Genomic DNA, 18,062 nt, shown 5'->3' on the forward strand with positions numbered 1-18,062 from the left:
GACTCTCTCTCTCTCTCTCTCTCTCTCTCTCTCTCTCTCTCTCTCTCTCTCTCTCTCTCTCTGCTGGGGAAAGGCCAAGCAGAGCCTCTGGGACAGTAGTTCCGCATCCGTGACTGTCACTTTAAACTGCCACGCACAGTTTTACAATGACGTCGTGTTCAGCAGTGACCTTTTGGGATCACCTAACTCACTTGGAACAATTTGTTTACCCCTGTTAGCATTTACAGGAATCTAAGGCGTTCACCCGACGTGAGGATGTGGACCACTAGCTCAGCCACCTGTCCCCTCCCAAGCCCAGGGAGATGAGAACGGTCCAGAATCTACCTAGTGGTTGCTACTGTGTGATCATGCATAGGTAATGACTGTAATAAAGGAGGAGGAGAGGGTGGTGGAGGGAAGAAGGTGTGAGAGAGAAAAAAGGTTTTATTTTTCACAATGAGGTGCATCCAGGACTCTCTCTCTCTCTCTCTCTCTCTCTCTCTCTCTCTCTCTCTCTCTCTCTCTCTCTCTCTCTCTCTCTCTCTCTCTCTCTCTCATCAAGTTCCTCCATGCTCGCACAGCTTCAGAGAAGCGATGGTTAGAAGCGAGTTAGAAATACACAACATGAGGGAGGGAGGGAGACATCCCCTGTGAATTGGGGTTGACAGACCATGTATAGTGGACACCAGAGGGATGTATATGTACAGGGAAGGCTCTTTTAGGTCGTAGCCTCCCTCCCTCATGTATGATGATATGTATTAGGAGGCGTATAGGCAATAGACCTTCTTCATATATGATATGCATACAGGAGGCTTATAGGCAATAGACCTACCTCATATATGCTATGTATAAGGAGGCTTATAGGCAATAGACCTACCTCATATATGCTATGTATAAGGAGGTGTATAGGCAATAGACCTACCTCATATATGCTATGTATAAGGAGGTGTATAGGCAATAGACCTACCTCATATATGATATGTATAAGGAGGTGTATAGGCAATAGACCTACCTCATATATGATATGTATAAGGAGGTGTATAGGCAATAGACCTACCTCATATATGCTATGTATAAGGATGCCTATAAGCCTCACATAACCATATATATAATAGTGTGGGTCTCTGGGTATTAAGAATGTATCCTTTATTTTCTCTCACTATTGTAAAGGGTAAAAAAAAAACCTTGAATATTTGGCTATTTAGTCTATTTTTTCAGATAATTAATCTAATGTGTCGTTAGGGCCAGCCACTCCCCCATCAGGGTTGTCTGGTCTTCCATGACAAGGGCTCTCCTGGTGAGCAGGGTCCCTCCCTCACCCCTGCTGTGTCTGTGAACCATCCACACCCCTGGCCTAAACCTCTTCCTCCCAGGCCTCCTGCCTCACCGTTCAGACCCCGTGTGTGTGTGTGTGGTGTGTGTGTGTGGTGTGTGTGTGTGTGTGTGGTGTGTGTGTGTGTGTGTTCACTGGACCACCATCAGGTCCCCTTCTGTATGTAAGATTGGTGTGTCCGCCGCCTGGGGGGTTCTTGGGACTCTCTCTCTCTCTCTCTCTCTCTCTCTCTCTCTCTCTCTCTCTCTCTCTCTCTCTCTCTCTCTCTCTCTCTCTCTCTCACACACACACACACACACACACAGGGGAGTCTGAATATCCCATGAGAACACCTGTCGAAAACAACCGTCGACAGAGGCATCAAACAGAGCCATGGACGACCCAACGGTATCAACCATCTGTTTTAAAACCTCGGACTCTCGATATCCTCAACCAATCACATTCCAGTTCTTAATCGCGAATGATACTCTCAACCAATCAGCATGCAGTTCTTATCCAATCATCATCCGTCGTTTGATCAAGAAATGCTTTTCTTTTTTCCTCTTATATTTTTTTTTTTTTAATCCTCTTTCTCCCTCACCAACCAGCGTCGAGCTCCACTGGTTGTCAGGGTACAGTTGGCTGCTATGAATGAGGCAATTAACCCAGCGGGATAAATGCTTCAATTATCGGCAACACTGGGAGCACCAGACGCAGTCTACGGGTCGTTGGCATTCAACTTTTTGCCATGAAAAAAAAAAAGTGTTTTTCTATAAACATTTTTCCCCCTCCTTTCACTCGACTCTCATGTCGAATTGTCGATCAGAAATACACTATGTCTCGGTAAATTCAATTAATGGGGGGAAAAAAATAGTACCATAGTTGTAGAAATATGTATGAGAAAACTTTGACTTTATCTGCATTTCTATCTATCTCTCACTCTCTCTCTATCTATATTTCTATCTATCTATCTATCTACCTACTTACCCATCTATCTCTCTATCTACTAGTCTATCATCAACAATGTTCCTTGTCCCATGGTGTTGATCATAAACAGTTCCTACACACACACACACACACACACACACACACACACACACTCAGCCCAGACCTAGTGTATTAAAGTGACACATTAACTTCCATATTTACATAAACACCTTTTTTTTTTTTTGTCTTTTAAGTTTACACTTTCTTCTCAGAGTTGATTCGTCGAACGAGCCCAATGTCTCCATCCACGCGACTTCCGTACACAAGATGCTTCTCCACGTAGACGTATATACACATACACCACCACACTTCATGACTGGTGGACGTAGCCAGCTTCCTGGGCGCTGCAGGAGGCTCATGAAAATAGAAGAGACTCTTGGTGCAGGAAGTAAGTGAGCATATGTATGTGTGTGCGTGTGCGTGTGTGTGTATATATGAACATATCGCCTGTCTGCAACATACCATTATCAAAAACAGTCGCATTTTCGTCATTTTGTATTTACTTTTTTTTTTCTATTTTGTGCATCTACACATAAAACACACCACATTTTTCAAGCGTTGTAGTTGACAGCGTCAGTAAAGAGAGAGAGAGAGAGAGAGAGAGAGAGAGAGAGAGAGAGAGAGAGGAGAAAAAAGAAAGAGAGAGAGAGAGAGAGAGAGAGAGAGAGAGAGAGAGAGAGAGAGAGAGAAATTGCTTAATGTATAACGCTGAATGATGAATAAACTAAACGGATTATGTAAACAGCAAGCTGAAGTGAATAATTTAAACTGGCAAAGAGGAGAACTCTGTGCCTTGTGTGTGTGTGTGTGTGTGTGTGTGTGTGTGTGTGTGTTGCTTGTCGGGTGTGGGGGAAGTTGGGGATGTGTGTGAGGGGGGGAGGGGGGGGGTTAGAACTCAGTGTTGTGGAGGGAGCGGGGGTGTTGCTGGGTTAGGGCTAGGGCGTGCAGGTCGATCAGCTGTAGCAACACATGGACAACACAGTATTGAGAACAAAGAACATGTAAATGTTTTATTCATGTTGGTGAACATTGTGAGCATGGAATGTGTGTGTGTGTGTGTGTGTGTGTGTGTGTGTGTGTGTGTGTGGATGTGTATGTGTGTGTGTGTGTGTGTGTGTGTGTGTGTGTGTGTGTTACATACATACATATATGAATGTATAAATGCACACACATGTATGTATGTATGTATATACTGGCCTTTGCTCGAAATCTATTTCCTTTTTATTCGTATCGAATACAAACTCAACTTGTGGTGAATGTTACTCACACGAACATTACATATAGACAACGCTCTCATCATCCTGGATTCCACCCTGAATTAGGATCATTAAGAAATGAATTACCTTCAGATTTCATTAATGTCTGTATTGGTAAAACATTCAACGAATGATTCCTTAGGTAAACCATCAGTTTTACCTAAGGATGTGTTACATATTTCCCAGTCTCTTTCACTGGGATGGGCGGGTATGAAGAACGTAGGGCAATGGCTGTCTCATTACGTTCGTTGTAGCCACCCATTAACATTACGGTAGTTCTTATCAGCGATAAATACGATCCAATCACCTTTCAAGTCTAAGGATATTGAATCCTGCAGAATTTTTTTGCGATTGTCACTTGTCTATCAGTATGATCGGAACGGCTATAAATGGTTTGTGTGTATAAGCAAGACGAAGCGACACATCGGGGGACGCGCATTCACGAACTGCCTCGGGCGACCGTTACGAGCGAACTGCCAAACAACCCTTATCGCCAATAGGGAATTGTTGTGCTCAGGACGACGGCCACTGAGTGAACGATGGGCTTGACCAGTAGCTCGTGTAACTGTGATCTGGTAACACATGAGAACCTCCCGCCCCACAGGAAGAAACCCATTATGTATGAGAGTTAAGGTAGCGACGGAGTTATGGCGTTTTTAATGTCTATTATTTGAGTGAGGGCAGGCCTGTCTTAGCTATTTTTTTTTTAAATGTATGTTTTTAACGTTAGAATATTTGTTTGTGATTTGTAGGATGTTAATCTTGATAAGGGAATTTAATCTCATTCAAGTTTCGTTTGAACGTCTTTTTTTGGTGAGGTAGTAGTGTTATGTATCATTAGTTTTGCTTTTGTATTTTGTTCATTTCACGTTGGCCTGTGATGAACTATGCTAATATCTTACTTGCATATCGTCTTTAAAATTCATCAAACTTTATGGGCCGTACAGGAACTCCTGGTGTAGATATTACATGCGTAATTTTGGCCATTAAACAATTCACTCCTATGCACCCAGGATTCGATACCGGGTTCGAATTCGACTGTCGAGTATTTGAACTGGGTTTGAATCTTGGGCGCATAGGGATGAATCATATCCATGTACATATATAATAACCCTACGACTAATTTCTTTGAAGCGTCGTAATGTTACCCAAGAGTTTTCTACAGGCTCGTGCAGCCAAAGGCTGCGCTACTTCCAGTAGCAGGGGAATTTAGACTCCTTTAGAGTGAGGCGTTCCTTGAGAACGAAGGCAATGGCAGCAGCACTTCGTTCCCAAAATCATACTCCTCTTTGAGACGACCCTCACCATCACTGTGGTTTTGTTATAGGCGAAGACACGACCCCTCACTATCACTGTGGTTTTGTTATAGACAAAGACATAACCCCTCACTATCACTGTGGTTTTGTTATAGACAAAAAAAAATTTGACTCGATCCACGCAAAAGGGTAAGAAAGATTTTGAGCAGAGTTCACGTGATGGTAGAATGCTTTCTTGGAGTTTGTGATACATTAAAGCATTTTTGTGGCAGTAGATTTGAATAAGGTCATATACTTTTCTGTGATCGTTGAAATATGAATGACTGTAAAAGACTGGGTAACAAGACGAGTGTGTTTAGAGATGACGTATGTTGTTTATATGTGTGGTACATGTGGTTTTGACGAGTGGCTTATGTGGTTTTATGCGTGGGTTATGTGGTTCACCGAAAACCGAAGGGTTACTGTAAAATGCGGTTGGCGAGGTTTGCACCGTTGAGGGCAGGGAAGAGAACGGATATTCAGACTCTCCATTTGGTCCGTACGTGACGCAGGATAGACAAGCTATACATTCGCATATGCAGATTATGAAGTGAGAAACTACAGAAGTTGGTATTACGAGTTTAGGCGAGAGAGTGAAGGAAAAACGCTGACTAAATTAGAATAAAAGGTTATTAGGTTTATCAAATGGAGTGAAAGTTGCTTTGAGCAATCGAGGTCTGAGTATGTAAGAGAGTGGGAGGCGTGCACGGGATAGAGTTAATTGGAATGATGTAGCATACATTAGCTGACGTCCTGTCAAGGGTCTGAACTAGAGTATATGTGGCGATCTGGGGAAGCCACGGAAAAGGGGAGCACTGGTCTCGGTGTGAATCAGACCCGATCTTCGTCTGTTGCTATCTAGGGGAAAAGCCAATTAATATATATCGTTACATTGCTCCTTACAGTCCCGTCGCTCTGACGTGGGGAGCAGATGGATGGTGGCGGACGGACGGAAGTTGACGGTAAGCGACGGTGATTTTGGCCTCCCCACAGCCGACCGCATGACAGTGGCGAGACATCCACAATTCTCTCCCACACGTTCACTCCCCATCCGTTGTCTGAGATCACACGGTAAGTCTTCCTTCTTAGTCATGTGAACTGGGAACTTCTGGGCATGCGTGGATCATTTGTTTTTTCTTGTAGTGCATAAAAAGAGAGCACAGTAAAACCACTTAACAATAGTTTTCCATATATAGACATTAGTATTAATATCCGTGGTAGTAGTAATAGTACCAGAAGCAATCCTTCTTTTTCTTCCCCTTTTTCCTCTTCTTCTTCTTCTTCTTCTTCTGCAATTGCAGCAACAGGGATAGCAACGCCAACAACAACAGTAGCCACAACAGTAGTAACATCGGCAGCAGCAACAGTAAGAGCAGGACCAGTAACGGTAGGAAGGAACTCATAGTTCACAACACAACAATAACCAACTGTGGGAAAGTTTCGTCCAGTTGTTTGTTGTTATGTGTTGTCGGCCATGAGTGTTCTGGTCGGAGGCCCAACACTGGTTGGTGGACGGAGTGAAGGTCAGTGACCCACGACGACGACCACTACCACATCCACCACAACCACACTACCACTACCACTACATCCACTACCACACCACCACTACCCGCCACTGTCCTGGATAGATCCTTACTTAAACACTTTTATCACAAACTGTTCGTCCTACTTAAGTCTCTCGCTGTTAAAACAACGCCTCACTTTTCCTACGCTGTTGCCCCATGAATCATAAATAAACTCAAGTGTGGTGCTTCCACGTACTTAGTGAAGCGCACACACACACACACACACACACACACACACACACACACACACACACAACACACACACACACACACACACACACTCAAGTATCGCACACCAGAAGTAGCACTTACATTTATGACTTACCGTGGAACATGACGTATCTGGAACAAATATCGAACCTGTGTACTCATGTGACGGGAGCGTAGTGTTCACAACGTCTGAACCACGACTGCACTGCCGTCAGCTCGGGTCAGATGTAAGCTCCCTCAATTTTCTCCTTCATTCACTAACCCTGTAGTGGCCGGCCACACTCAACACTCACGCAGATCATAGAACTGTGTCATGTGTGATCCTAAACCTATAATCGTAATTTGTATGATTTCATTATCAATGTCATTGAAGAGACAGATGAACGCAACAGAACAGTGGAATCACTACAGAATAATTGAGAGACTGAGGGGTGGACAGGTAGATAGATAGATAGATAGATAGATAGATAGATAGATAAACAGACGTTATCCAGTGTCTATGCACCTCCGTACACGCTGATGAAGCTACTTTACGTTGCACCTTATAACGAATTACGTAACAGTAGCAGATGACAAGGAATCACCTTAGAGTACACAAGGTCCAATTAACGTGACGTAAGTCATCTCTACGTAACACAGGCTCCTTAATTACGTTTAATTACCCTGGTCATGGCAGTATTCATATCCCTTTTCTCCCCCACACCCCTCCATTTTTTAATGGCATACAGGACTATGACATAACAGGACGTTTAATCAGGATGAAAGTTGTGATTTTCGTGAGGCTCGACACTGTGTCTCTAGGGAAGGCTGACGACTCGCTGTTGACGACCAGAGATTGTCTGAGGAGGTGGATGACGAAGGCGGATGCCTCTGAGACGGGAAGAGAGAGAGAGAGAGAGAGAGAGAGAGAGAGAGAGAGAGAGAGAGAGAGAGAGAGAGAGAGAGAGAGAGAGAGAGAGAGGAAATCCCTGAGCTATTGCTTCGAGCGAGGGAATGAACTTTGCCCTCGTAAGAAGGCCAGTATGAGAGTGGGATTCTACGTCCACAACGCGGGTAAAACACCTCCTCCATCCACAGTTTAGTTTTGTGGTGAATGCTGTCACTGAAGTCCATTAGCTCATATTTACAAGAGCCTTCAGGATGGAACATTCAACCGATTTCACTTGTGATAACATTGGTTCTCAACGCACAGTTACCTTGTGGTGCCAGAACAATTAGAAAAACGAAAGGATCTGTTTGTACATAGAAAGTCTCAGATGGTTATGTACGTCAGCACACACTAACTGACTTGAAACACCCTTTTACAAGCATAGTAAGTTGTTCACAGACGTTTCCCAATGTCCTCAAACATGCACTAGACTCATGCAACACTCCCTATTCTAAAACATTCATATCCCTTGAAAACAGCATCCAAAAAAAATAAAACACTATAGTACCCTTCACAGCCTTCTAACAGACTCTAACCTTTCTTAAAACCATGAAACACATTCCCAATTACACTCTCGAAGCATCCCTAAACTACTCTCCACTCCTCAAAACACCCACCAAAATGAGCCAACGTCTCCCCAGCACTTCGGGAGAACTCCATAAAAGTGTGACTGATCCAGGAATCTGGGACATACTGAGAGCGTCTTCGAAGGAGTCCTAAAGTGTGGTGGCTGGGCGTGCTGGTCGAGTAAGCGAGGGGGATTAGCTTCCATTTCCCTCGAGGTAAATGACAGTTCGAAGACTTAATGCCTCGTAATGTTGGCAGAGGTTAGTTGTGATCAAGTCCCTCACACACACACACACACACAAACACACACACACACACACACACACACACACACACACACACACACACACACACACACACACACACACACATAAACGTTCCCGGGTGATAACACACTCTTGCAGGTCCCCACATACCCCTTCAGGACCATAAAACACACACTCTACACTCTATCACACCACAAAACACCAGTTCAGCTCTAACGTACTCACTCAAGTCTTTGCACATTCCTCTTCTTCCTGACCCACTCTCTTCTTCCGTATAAGCAGCCATTATCTAGTAACTTTGCCTTCAAATTGCTATTAATTGATCTTGCACGATGCTCCTATTCTTTTCATCTAGAGCTGACATGTCCTACTACGTCCTACAAGCGTCTAGAAGAAGACCTATTCGAGTGAGACGGTGTGTCCTTTGTTTACAATATAACTCCTACATAGAATTGTCCCTTCCTGTGGAAATCTTAAATGTCAATTTTTCCCCGGACCTAACTCTACCATGGGGAGTTCCTTGGGCAAGATATATCACCGTGACCTGACCTGACCTGACCTGAGACCAGGGAGGGAAAGAAGGTCAAGCGTCGTGTAGATCAGACAAATGGCCACGACCAACATGAATGGATGATAAGACACTTTCAGTGATGGAAGGAAAGACATCTTGAGTGGTAGGAGTGAAGACAGATTAAGTGAGAGCTGTAAAGACAGTTTAAGTAATAGGAGTGAGAACACCTTTAGTAAAGGCAATAAAAACAGTTTAAGGGGTGAAGACAGCTTAAGTGAGAGCTGTAAAGACAGTTTAAGTAATAGGAATGAGGACACCTTTAGTAAAGGCAATGAAAACCGCTTAAGTAAGGGCAGCAAAGACAGTTTAAGTAATAAGAGTGAGAACACCTTTAGTAAAGGCAATAAAAACAGTTTAAGGGGTGAAGACAGCTTAAGTGAGAGCTGTAAAGACAGTTTAAGTAATAGGAGTGAGAACACCTTTAGTAAAGGCAATAAAAACAGTTTAAGGGGTGAAGACAGCTTAAGTGAGAGCTGTAAAGACAGTTTAAGTAATAGGAGTGAGAACACCTTTAGTAAAGGCAATAAAAACAGTTTAAGGGTGAAGACAGCTTAAGTGAGAGCTGTAAAGACAGTTTAAGTAATAGGAGTGAGAACACCTTTAGTAAAGGCAATAAAAACAGTTTAAGGGTGAAGACAGCTTAAGTGAGAGCTGTAAAGACAGTTTAAGTAATAGGAGTGAGAACACCTTTAGTAAAGGCAATAAAAACAGTTTAAGGGTGAAGACAGCTTAAGTGAGAGCTGTAAAGACAGTTTAAGTAATAGGAGTGAGAACACCTTTAGTAAAGGCAATAAAAACAGTTTAAGGGTGAAGACAGCTTAAGTGAGAGCTGTAAAGACAGTTTAAGTAATAGGAGTGAGAACACCTTTAGTAAAGGCAATAAAAACAGTTTAAGGGTGAAGACAGCTTAAGTGAGAGCTGTAAAGACAGTTTAAGTAATAGGAGTGAGAACACCTTTAGTAAAGGCAATAAAAACAGTTTAAGGGTGAAGACAGCTTAAGTGAGAGCTGTAAAGACAGTTTAAGTAATAGGAGTGAGAACACCTTTAGTAAAGGCAATAAAAACAGTTTAAGGGTGAAGACAGCTTAAGTGAGAGCTGTAAAGACAGTTTAAGTAATAGGAGTGAGAACACCTTTAGTAAAGGCAATAAAAACAGTTTAAGGGTGAAGACAGCTTAAGTGAGAGCTGTAAAGACAGTTTAAGTAATAGGAGTGAGAACACCTTTAGTAAAGGCAATAAAAACAGTTTAAGGGTGAAGACAGCTTAAGTGAGAGCTGTAAAGACAGTTTAAGTAATAGGAGTGAGAACACCTTTAGTAAAGGCAATAAAAACAGTTTAAGGGTGAAGACAGCTTAAGTGAGAGCTGTAAAGACAGTTTAAGTAATAGGAGTGAGAACACCTTTAGTAAAGGCAATAAAAACAGTTTAAGGGTGAAGACAGCTTAAGTGAGAGCTGTAAAGACAGTTTAAGTAATAGGAGTGAGAACACCTTTAGTAAAGGCAATAAAAACAGTTTAAGGGTGAAGACAGCTTAAGTGAGAGCTGTAAAGACAGTTTAAGTAATAGGAGTGAGAACACCTTTAGTAAAGGCAATAAAAACAGTTTAAGGGTGAAGACAGCTTAAGTGAGAGCTGTAAAGACAGTTTAAGTAATAGGAGTGAGAACACCTTTAGTAAAGGCAATAAAAACAGTTTAAGGGTGAAGACAGCTTAAGTGAGAGCTGTAAAGACAGTTTAAGTAATAGGAGTGAGAACACCTTTAGTAAAGGCAATAAAAACAGTTTAAGGGTGAAGACAGCTTAAGTGAGAGCTGTAAAGACAGTTTAAGTAATAGGAGTGAGAACACCTTTAGTAAAGGCAATAAAAACAGTTTAAGGGTGAAGACAGCTTAAGTGAGAGCTGTAAAGACAGTTTAAGTAATAGGAGTGAGAACACCTTTAGTAAAGGCAATAAAAACAGTTTAAGGGTGAAGACAGCTTAAGTGAGAGCTGTAAAGACAGTTTAAGTAATAGGAATGAGGACACCTTTAGTAAAGGCAATAAAAACAGTTTAAGGGTGAAGACAGCTTAAGTGAGAGCTGTAAAGACAGTTTAAGTAATAGGAGTGAGAACACCTTTAGTAAAGGCAATAAAAACAGTTTAAGGGTGAAGACAGCTTAAGTGAGAGCTGTAAAGACAGTTTAAGTAATAGGAGTGAGAACACCTTTAGTAAAGGCAATAAAAACAGTTTAAGGGTGAAGACAGCTTAAGTGAGAGCTGTAAAGACAGTTTAAGTAATAGGAGTGAGAACACCTTTAGTAAAGGCAATAAAAACAGTTTAAGGGTGAAGACAGCTTAAGTGAGAGCTGTAAAGACAGTTTAAGTAATAGGAGTGAGAACACCTTTAGTAAAGGCAATAAAAACAGTTTAAGGGTGAAGACAGCTTAAGTGAGAGCTGTAAAGACAGTTTAAGTAATAGGAGTGAGAACACCTTTAGTAAAGGCAATAAAAACAGTTTAAGGGTGAAGACAGCTTAAGTGAGAGCTGTAAAGACAGTTTAAGTAATAGGAGTGAGAACACCTTTAGTAAAGGCAATAAAAACAGTTTAAGGGTGAAGACAGCTTAAGTGAGAGCTGTAAAGACAGTTTAAGTAATAGGAGTGAGAACACCTTTAGTAAAGGCAATAAAAACAGTTTAAGGGTGAAGACAGCTTAAGTGAGAGCTGTAAAGACAGTTTAAGTAATAGGAGTGAGAACACCTTTAGTAAAGGCAATAAAAACAGTTTAAGGGTGAAGACAGCTTAAGTGAGAGCTGTAAAGACAGTTTAAGTAATAGGAGTGAGAACACCTTTAGTAAAGGCAATAAAAACAGTTTAAGGGTGAAGACAGCTTAAGTGAGAGCTGTAAAGACAGTTTAAGTAATAGGAGTGAGAACACCTTTAGTAAAGGCAATAAAAACAGTTTAAGGGTGAAGACAGCTTAAGTGAGAGCTGTAAAGACAGTTTAAGTAATAGGAGTGAGAACACCTTTAGTAAAGGCAATAAAAACAGTTTAAGGGTGAAGACAGCTTAAGTGAGAGCTGTAAAGACAGTTTAAGTAATAGGAGTGAGAACACCTTTAGTAAAGGCAATAAAAACAGTTTAAGGGTGAAGACAGCTTAAGTGAGAGCTGTAAAGACAGTTTAAGTAATAGGAGTGAGAACACCTTTAGTAAAGGCAATAAAAACAGTTTAAGGGTGAAGACAGCTTAAGTGAGAGCTGTAAAGACAGTTTAAGTAATAGGAGTGAGAACACCTTTAGTAAAGGCAATAAAAACAGTTTAAGGGTGAAGACAGCTTAAGTGAGAGCTGTAAAGACAGTTTAAGTAATAGGAGTGAGAACACCTTTAGTAAAGGCAATAAAAACAGTTTAAGGGTGAAGACAGCTTAAGTGAGAGCTGTAAAGACAGTTTAAGTAATAGGAGTGAGAACACCTTTAGTAAAGGCAATAAAAACAGTTTAAGGGTGAAGACAGCTTAAGTGAGAGCTGTAAAGACAGTTTAAGTAATAGGAGTGAGAACACCTTTAGTAAAGGCAATAAAAACAGTTTAAGGGTGAAGACAGCTTAAGTGAGAGCTGTAAAGACAGTTTAAGTAATAGGAGTGAGAACACCTTTAGTAAAGGCAATAAAAACAGTTTAAGGGTGAAGACAGCTTAAGTGAGAGCTGTAAAGACAGTTTAAGTAATAGGAGTGAGAACACCTTTAGTAAAGGCAATAAAAACAGTTTAAGGGTGAAGACAGCTTAAGTGAGAGCTGTAAAGACAGTTTAAGTAATAGGAGTGAGAACACCTTTAGTAAAGGCAATAAAAACAGTTTAAGGGTGAAGACAGCTTAAGTGAGAGCTGTAAAGACAGTTTAAGTAATAGGAATGAGGACACCTTTAGTAAAGGCAATAAAAACAGTTACAGGCCAGACAAGTGTGTGAGTGTGTGTGTTTGTGTGTGTGTGTGTGTGTGTGTGTGTGTGTGTGTGTGTGTGTGTATGATTTGGCATGCCTAAGGTAAACATCTATACGCGATGTCAAGCACATGTACGTAAACATACATCGTGAATGGATGTAGAGGTTGATAAAGAAGGTTAAATGGCATGACGAATGAGAGAGAGAGAGAGAGAGAGAAGAGAGAGAGAGAAGAGAGAGAGAGAGAGAGAGAAGAGAGAGAGAGAGAGAGGACGGCTCTGCTCGACTCCTGCCGGCGTACTTCAGGGGAAGCAATGAGGTCCCTCCTCTTTTTATTCTAAGGAGGAAAATAGAGAAGTCGGTAATGGTGTGTGTGTGTGTGTGTGGTGTGTGTGTGTGTGTGTGTGGTTTCTTTTAGGGGACAGAAGCGCTGGGGAAGGGGAAGCAATGATAGTGAGAGATGAGAGAGGTGAGTGAATGAGATGTAGAGAGGTTAGTGAGAGTGGTTGGTGGGTGCTTCTTGCTTTTGCATGTGGGTTGGTGTGGGGGATAGATAGTCGTGAATGAAGGAGAGAATGGAAGAGATAAAGAGGAGAGGGTGATGAGAAAGGAATAGGAAAGGATGGGGTAGGGGAGGGTATGGGAGTATTAAAAGGAGAGCTTTAGATTTAGAATATCTATTACCTAAATACGCATAGACAAAACAACTCAGAGAGAGATATCTAGGGGTAGGTGGACAGATGGTTGGGGGGGTTGGTTCAGCAGCTGTTTGCGTCATCTGGGCGTCACTGCGGGTTTAAAAAACCTCCGCACGTCAACATATCACTGTCTTGACGCTTGCATCGCGAATCATTACCACATGTAAACAAGACTCACCTCTGTAAACATCCCACGATCTCTGGCACTCATAAATAGTGAGTGTCACGACCCCCCCCCCTCTCTCTCTCTCTCTCTCTCTCTCTCTCTCTCTCTCTCTCTCTCTCTCTCTCTCTCTCTCTCTCTCTCTCTCTCTCTCTCTCTCTCTGACTTCATCTTATCCTTTTCTTCGCCTCCTCTTATCTTTATCATCATTCGTTTTCTGAAAGCATATTTCTACTCCCTTCGTACAATCCTCTTCCATCTTTTTTATTCACTTCTTTCTTTCTCCATCTTTGTTCTACCTCCCTTCCCTTCTCCTCTTCCTGTATTCCTCCCTCCCTCTCTCTTGTACCCATCCTCCCTTTCTCCCTCCCTTTCCTCATAAGAAGAATGGTTATATAATCAAGTCTCCTCAAAGAAGGAGGTTCATGGACATGTTGGGTCTTAAAAGTCTGTACTCAGGCCACTCAAGCTGCTTTTACTACCGTAAAATAAGCTGTTTTTACTCTTGCCATTTAAGCTGCCTGTGCGCCTGCCACTCAAGCTGCCCTTTCCTCCTGTAACTTAAGCTGTCTTTATTCCCATCAATGACGGTGTCTTATCATCCATTTTACGTTGGTGACTATTTCCTTGACCTCCATGACGCCTGACCTTCTGCTCCCCGCTTTTGTCTCAGGTCACCTGGGGGTCACGGTGATATTTGTTGCCCAGCGAACTCCCCTGGTAAAGTTATGGGAAAAAGTTGACAATGAGATTTCCATGGCAAGGACACTTCGGCGAGGGAGATGTGTGTTGGACAAAGAAAGGACAGGACACAGTGTCTCCCTTCATACAGATCCAATATTAGACGGTTACAGGAGGCAGTAAGCCATCTCCAGGTCTAGTGCCTCCAGGTCAGTATACAGTAGACTCCAGATGTTAGCAGACAATGACTGCTTAAAGGAACAGGGTGTGTTAGGAGGAAGCGGGGTGAGAGAAGGCCGAAACAAGTGCGTTTTAAAACTGTTTTAGAGAGAAAAAAAAAAGGTGTAGAGATTTTAAAGAGTGTGGAGTGTGTTTTATGGTCTAGATGAGTATGTGAGGACCTAAAGGAGAGTGTTTAGATAGATATATGAACCAACAATTACCTGAATGAACGCTTAACGATTTTATTAGATTTAGCCATTCAACAGAAAATACACAACTGAGATATTAGATATTGCAGACCTGGGAGGTTATGATAGTCACTAGTTAACTAATCATACAAGAGCTTAATATTAGGGTGAGCTGATTAATTCCACACTTTGGATAGACATATGAGTGAGGTACATCGAGTTAACCACGGTGGCAGATACACAGGGATGTTTACAGAGTAAATGGTATGGTTTATACGTTATCAACTTGACTGAAAGCTAAGTGATGAATGGTCACGGTAATAGTTACAGTAATAGTTGTAGTAGTAGTTGCAGTAATAGCTACAGTAATAGTTACAGTAATACAGTAGTTGACATACCTCCACACCATAAGACACAGACGGTATGAGGCAGCTATGATGATAGTGCTAGCATGACTCCCCCAGTATAATCCGTCGTCTTTTGTGCGACCAAGAAGTGTGATGCCTCTGACTGCCCACCCACAGGACGTGTGTGTGTGTGTGTGTGTGTGTGTGTGTGTGTGTGTGTGTGTGTGTGAGGACCTGAGGGAGTGAATGACAGCAAACCTCAGCCACCATCACGAGGCATTAAGTCATGGACTTTCGAGTTACCTCAGCGGGTCCGGATGTTAATCCTCTCGCCTTCGCGTCGAGCACGCCCGTCCACCACACCTCAACAACTTTACGACTCTCTCCTCGGACACTCTCACTGCTGGATGATTCCTGGTCGGGTTTTTTTATGGAGTTCTGCTGAGCGACGGGTGCTGCTGCTGCTGCTGTTGCTGCTTCATGTAGGACGGTGGTGAGGAGCGAGCCGATATACTCTACGGTGGTGATTCAGGGTTCTCAAGAGAACTGGGTCGTGGATGATAGCTTTGGAACGTATTGAGGTGAGGAGGTAGAAGAGTAGCTTGGAGTGGGGTTAAGTCGGGTTGAGGAGAGTGTCAAACATTTTGTGAAATGCCAGGGAGGTTGTATGAAACGTTGGTGAAACGTTTTAGGATACTGAAGGGCATTGGTGTGTCACCTGAGGTATGTTTGAAAATACGGACGAGTTGATGATTGATCGTTAAGTATTGCAAGTGCCCTGTAGTGTGCTGGGAAGTGTTACGAGGCTCATTCGCTCGTGATGGATGTCAAGGAGTGTCTGTCATTACCTATAATGAGCGTTTCAAAATGGTGGATTGTGTTGCACAGGGTTAAGTGAATGGTGGGGGAGGAGCATTAGGAAGTGTTTGGAAATACTGAGAAGTGTTTGTTTTGAGTGTTTGAGTTTGTCACTGGGTATTGGCCTGAGTTGGAATTACTTCGAGAAACAGTTTAGAGTCATTTTCTGTAGGCGAGTGGTTCGTCTGTCAATTCTTCTTCAAGAGTGAGGAACTTGTGAGTAAGAACAAGTGTTATCACGAGTGAATTCAACCATCCTGACACTTGATCCAAACTTGGGCCGCTCCATATTCATCGTCGAACCCCATTAAGGACACAGATCACACTGGGACATCAGCAATTACACAGTAAGAAACATCTGTGAATGATGAAAGTGTTGTAAACCTGAATTTGGCGATAATCCTTGAACTTACAACGATCTCGTTCGTCATCTAATGTCCTCCCTTCCCTCTCCCTCCCCCTCTTAGCTCGAAGCGATGGTGCAATGACCTCTTTCAGTCGTTAAGGAACTTCAACCACTCAGACTTAAAAGCACTCGTTCGACAATCTCTGGTCAATTAGGAGGTCAGCCTTCTCAAGAGGTCAGCCTTTTCAAGACCTGTTGTGACTCGAGAGTTAGAAGGATTTGTAACTTTCAAGCTTGACTTGATGTCCTGTACCGCCCTCTGTTTTTTTTTAAGTAATTCATGTTAAAAAGAAAAAATGGGAGTGGGGGGGGGGTAGGAAATTGTCCCTCCTTGGGTTAATCACCCTAACTGAGGAACTGCTTGTAGAGAGACATGAATGACTAGATATGAACGCGACCCCTTTTTGATAGGTTGAATTGCTCCTGGTGTCACACGAGTGTTTGATGATAGATTTTTGTCACCTGTTTCTGTAACGTGATTTGTTACTACGTAATACGGTGTGTTATCCGCCCTGTTCATAGTGTTACTATCATGTTAGTGAATTAAATCACCTGTGTATCTGTCCATCTATTTATCTATCTATCTGTCTGTCTGGCTACACTCCCTTCTCCAAGCCTCTGTGACATTCGATATTAACTTTAGCGTTTAAAAGTTAAAATACATTTCCTATTTCTTTGCCTGAAAAAGAAAGTTTTCGAAAACAGTGTAATTTTTTTCTCTGCAATAACCGATTCCAGTTTTTGAGATCAGGCGCTGAAATTAAAGCATACAATTACACCTATTATGTCGTAATGTTACATGAGGAGCCATGGAGCCTATTATGTCGTAATGTTACATGAGGAGCCATGGCCAGCTACACAGCTCCAGTAGAAGCAAGGGGGAAAAAAAACGCGCGAAAGCTGATTCGAAGCGACGCGTCACGTAAACATTGATCTGAGGACGGCCAGAGCAGCCGTGGTTGAAGTGGTGCGAACTCTACACGCGTCATCCGAGTACACGGGTTCGATTCATGATCCTTTTTGCGAGTCATGTGTATGCTGGTTCCACGATAAGTCACTAGACTTAAGCGCTACTTGTCGTGTTCGATACTTGAGTGTGTGTGTGTGTGTGTGTGTGTGTGTGTGTGTGTGTGTGTGTGTGTGTGTGTGTACTAAGGACGCGTACGTGGAAGCACTCTCGAGGTTATTTATGATTCATGAGGCAACAGCGTAGGAAAAGTGAGGCGCTATTTTGCTTATGAGAGACTTCAGTAGGACGAACAGTTTGTGGTAAAAGTGTTTAAGGGTCTACCCCGGGCAGTGGCGGGTAGTGGTGGTGTGGTAGTGGAGGTGGTGTAGTGGTAGTGTGGTAGTGGTGGATGTGGTGGTGGTCGTCGTGGGTCACTGACCTTCACTCCGTCGACCAACCAGTGTTGGGCCTCCGACCAGAACACTCATGGCCGACAACACATAACAACAAACAACTGGACGAAACTTTCCCACAGTTGGTTATTGTTGTGTTGTGAACTATGAGTTCCTTCCTACCGTTACTGCTCTTACTGTTGCTGCTGCGCCGTTGTTACTACTGTTGTCATCACTGCTGCTTGCAACAGTTGCTTAACGGCTGCTTCTGTTGGTACGACAGTTGTAGTTGCTGTTGATTCTGAAGTCGT

Source organism: Panulirus ornatus, chromosome 37 (assembly GCF_036320965.1).
Source record: "Panulirus ornatus isolate Po-2019 chromosome 37, ASM3632096v1, whole genome shotgun sequence".
Taxonomy (NCBI): domain Eukaryota; kingdom Metazoa; phylum Arthropoda; class Malacostraca; order Decapoda; family Palinuridae; genus Panulirus; species Panulirus ornatus.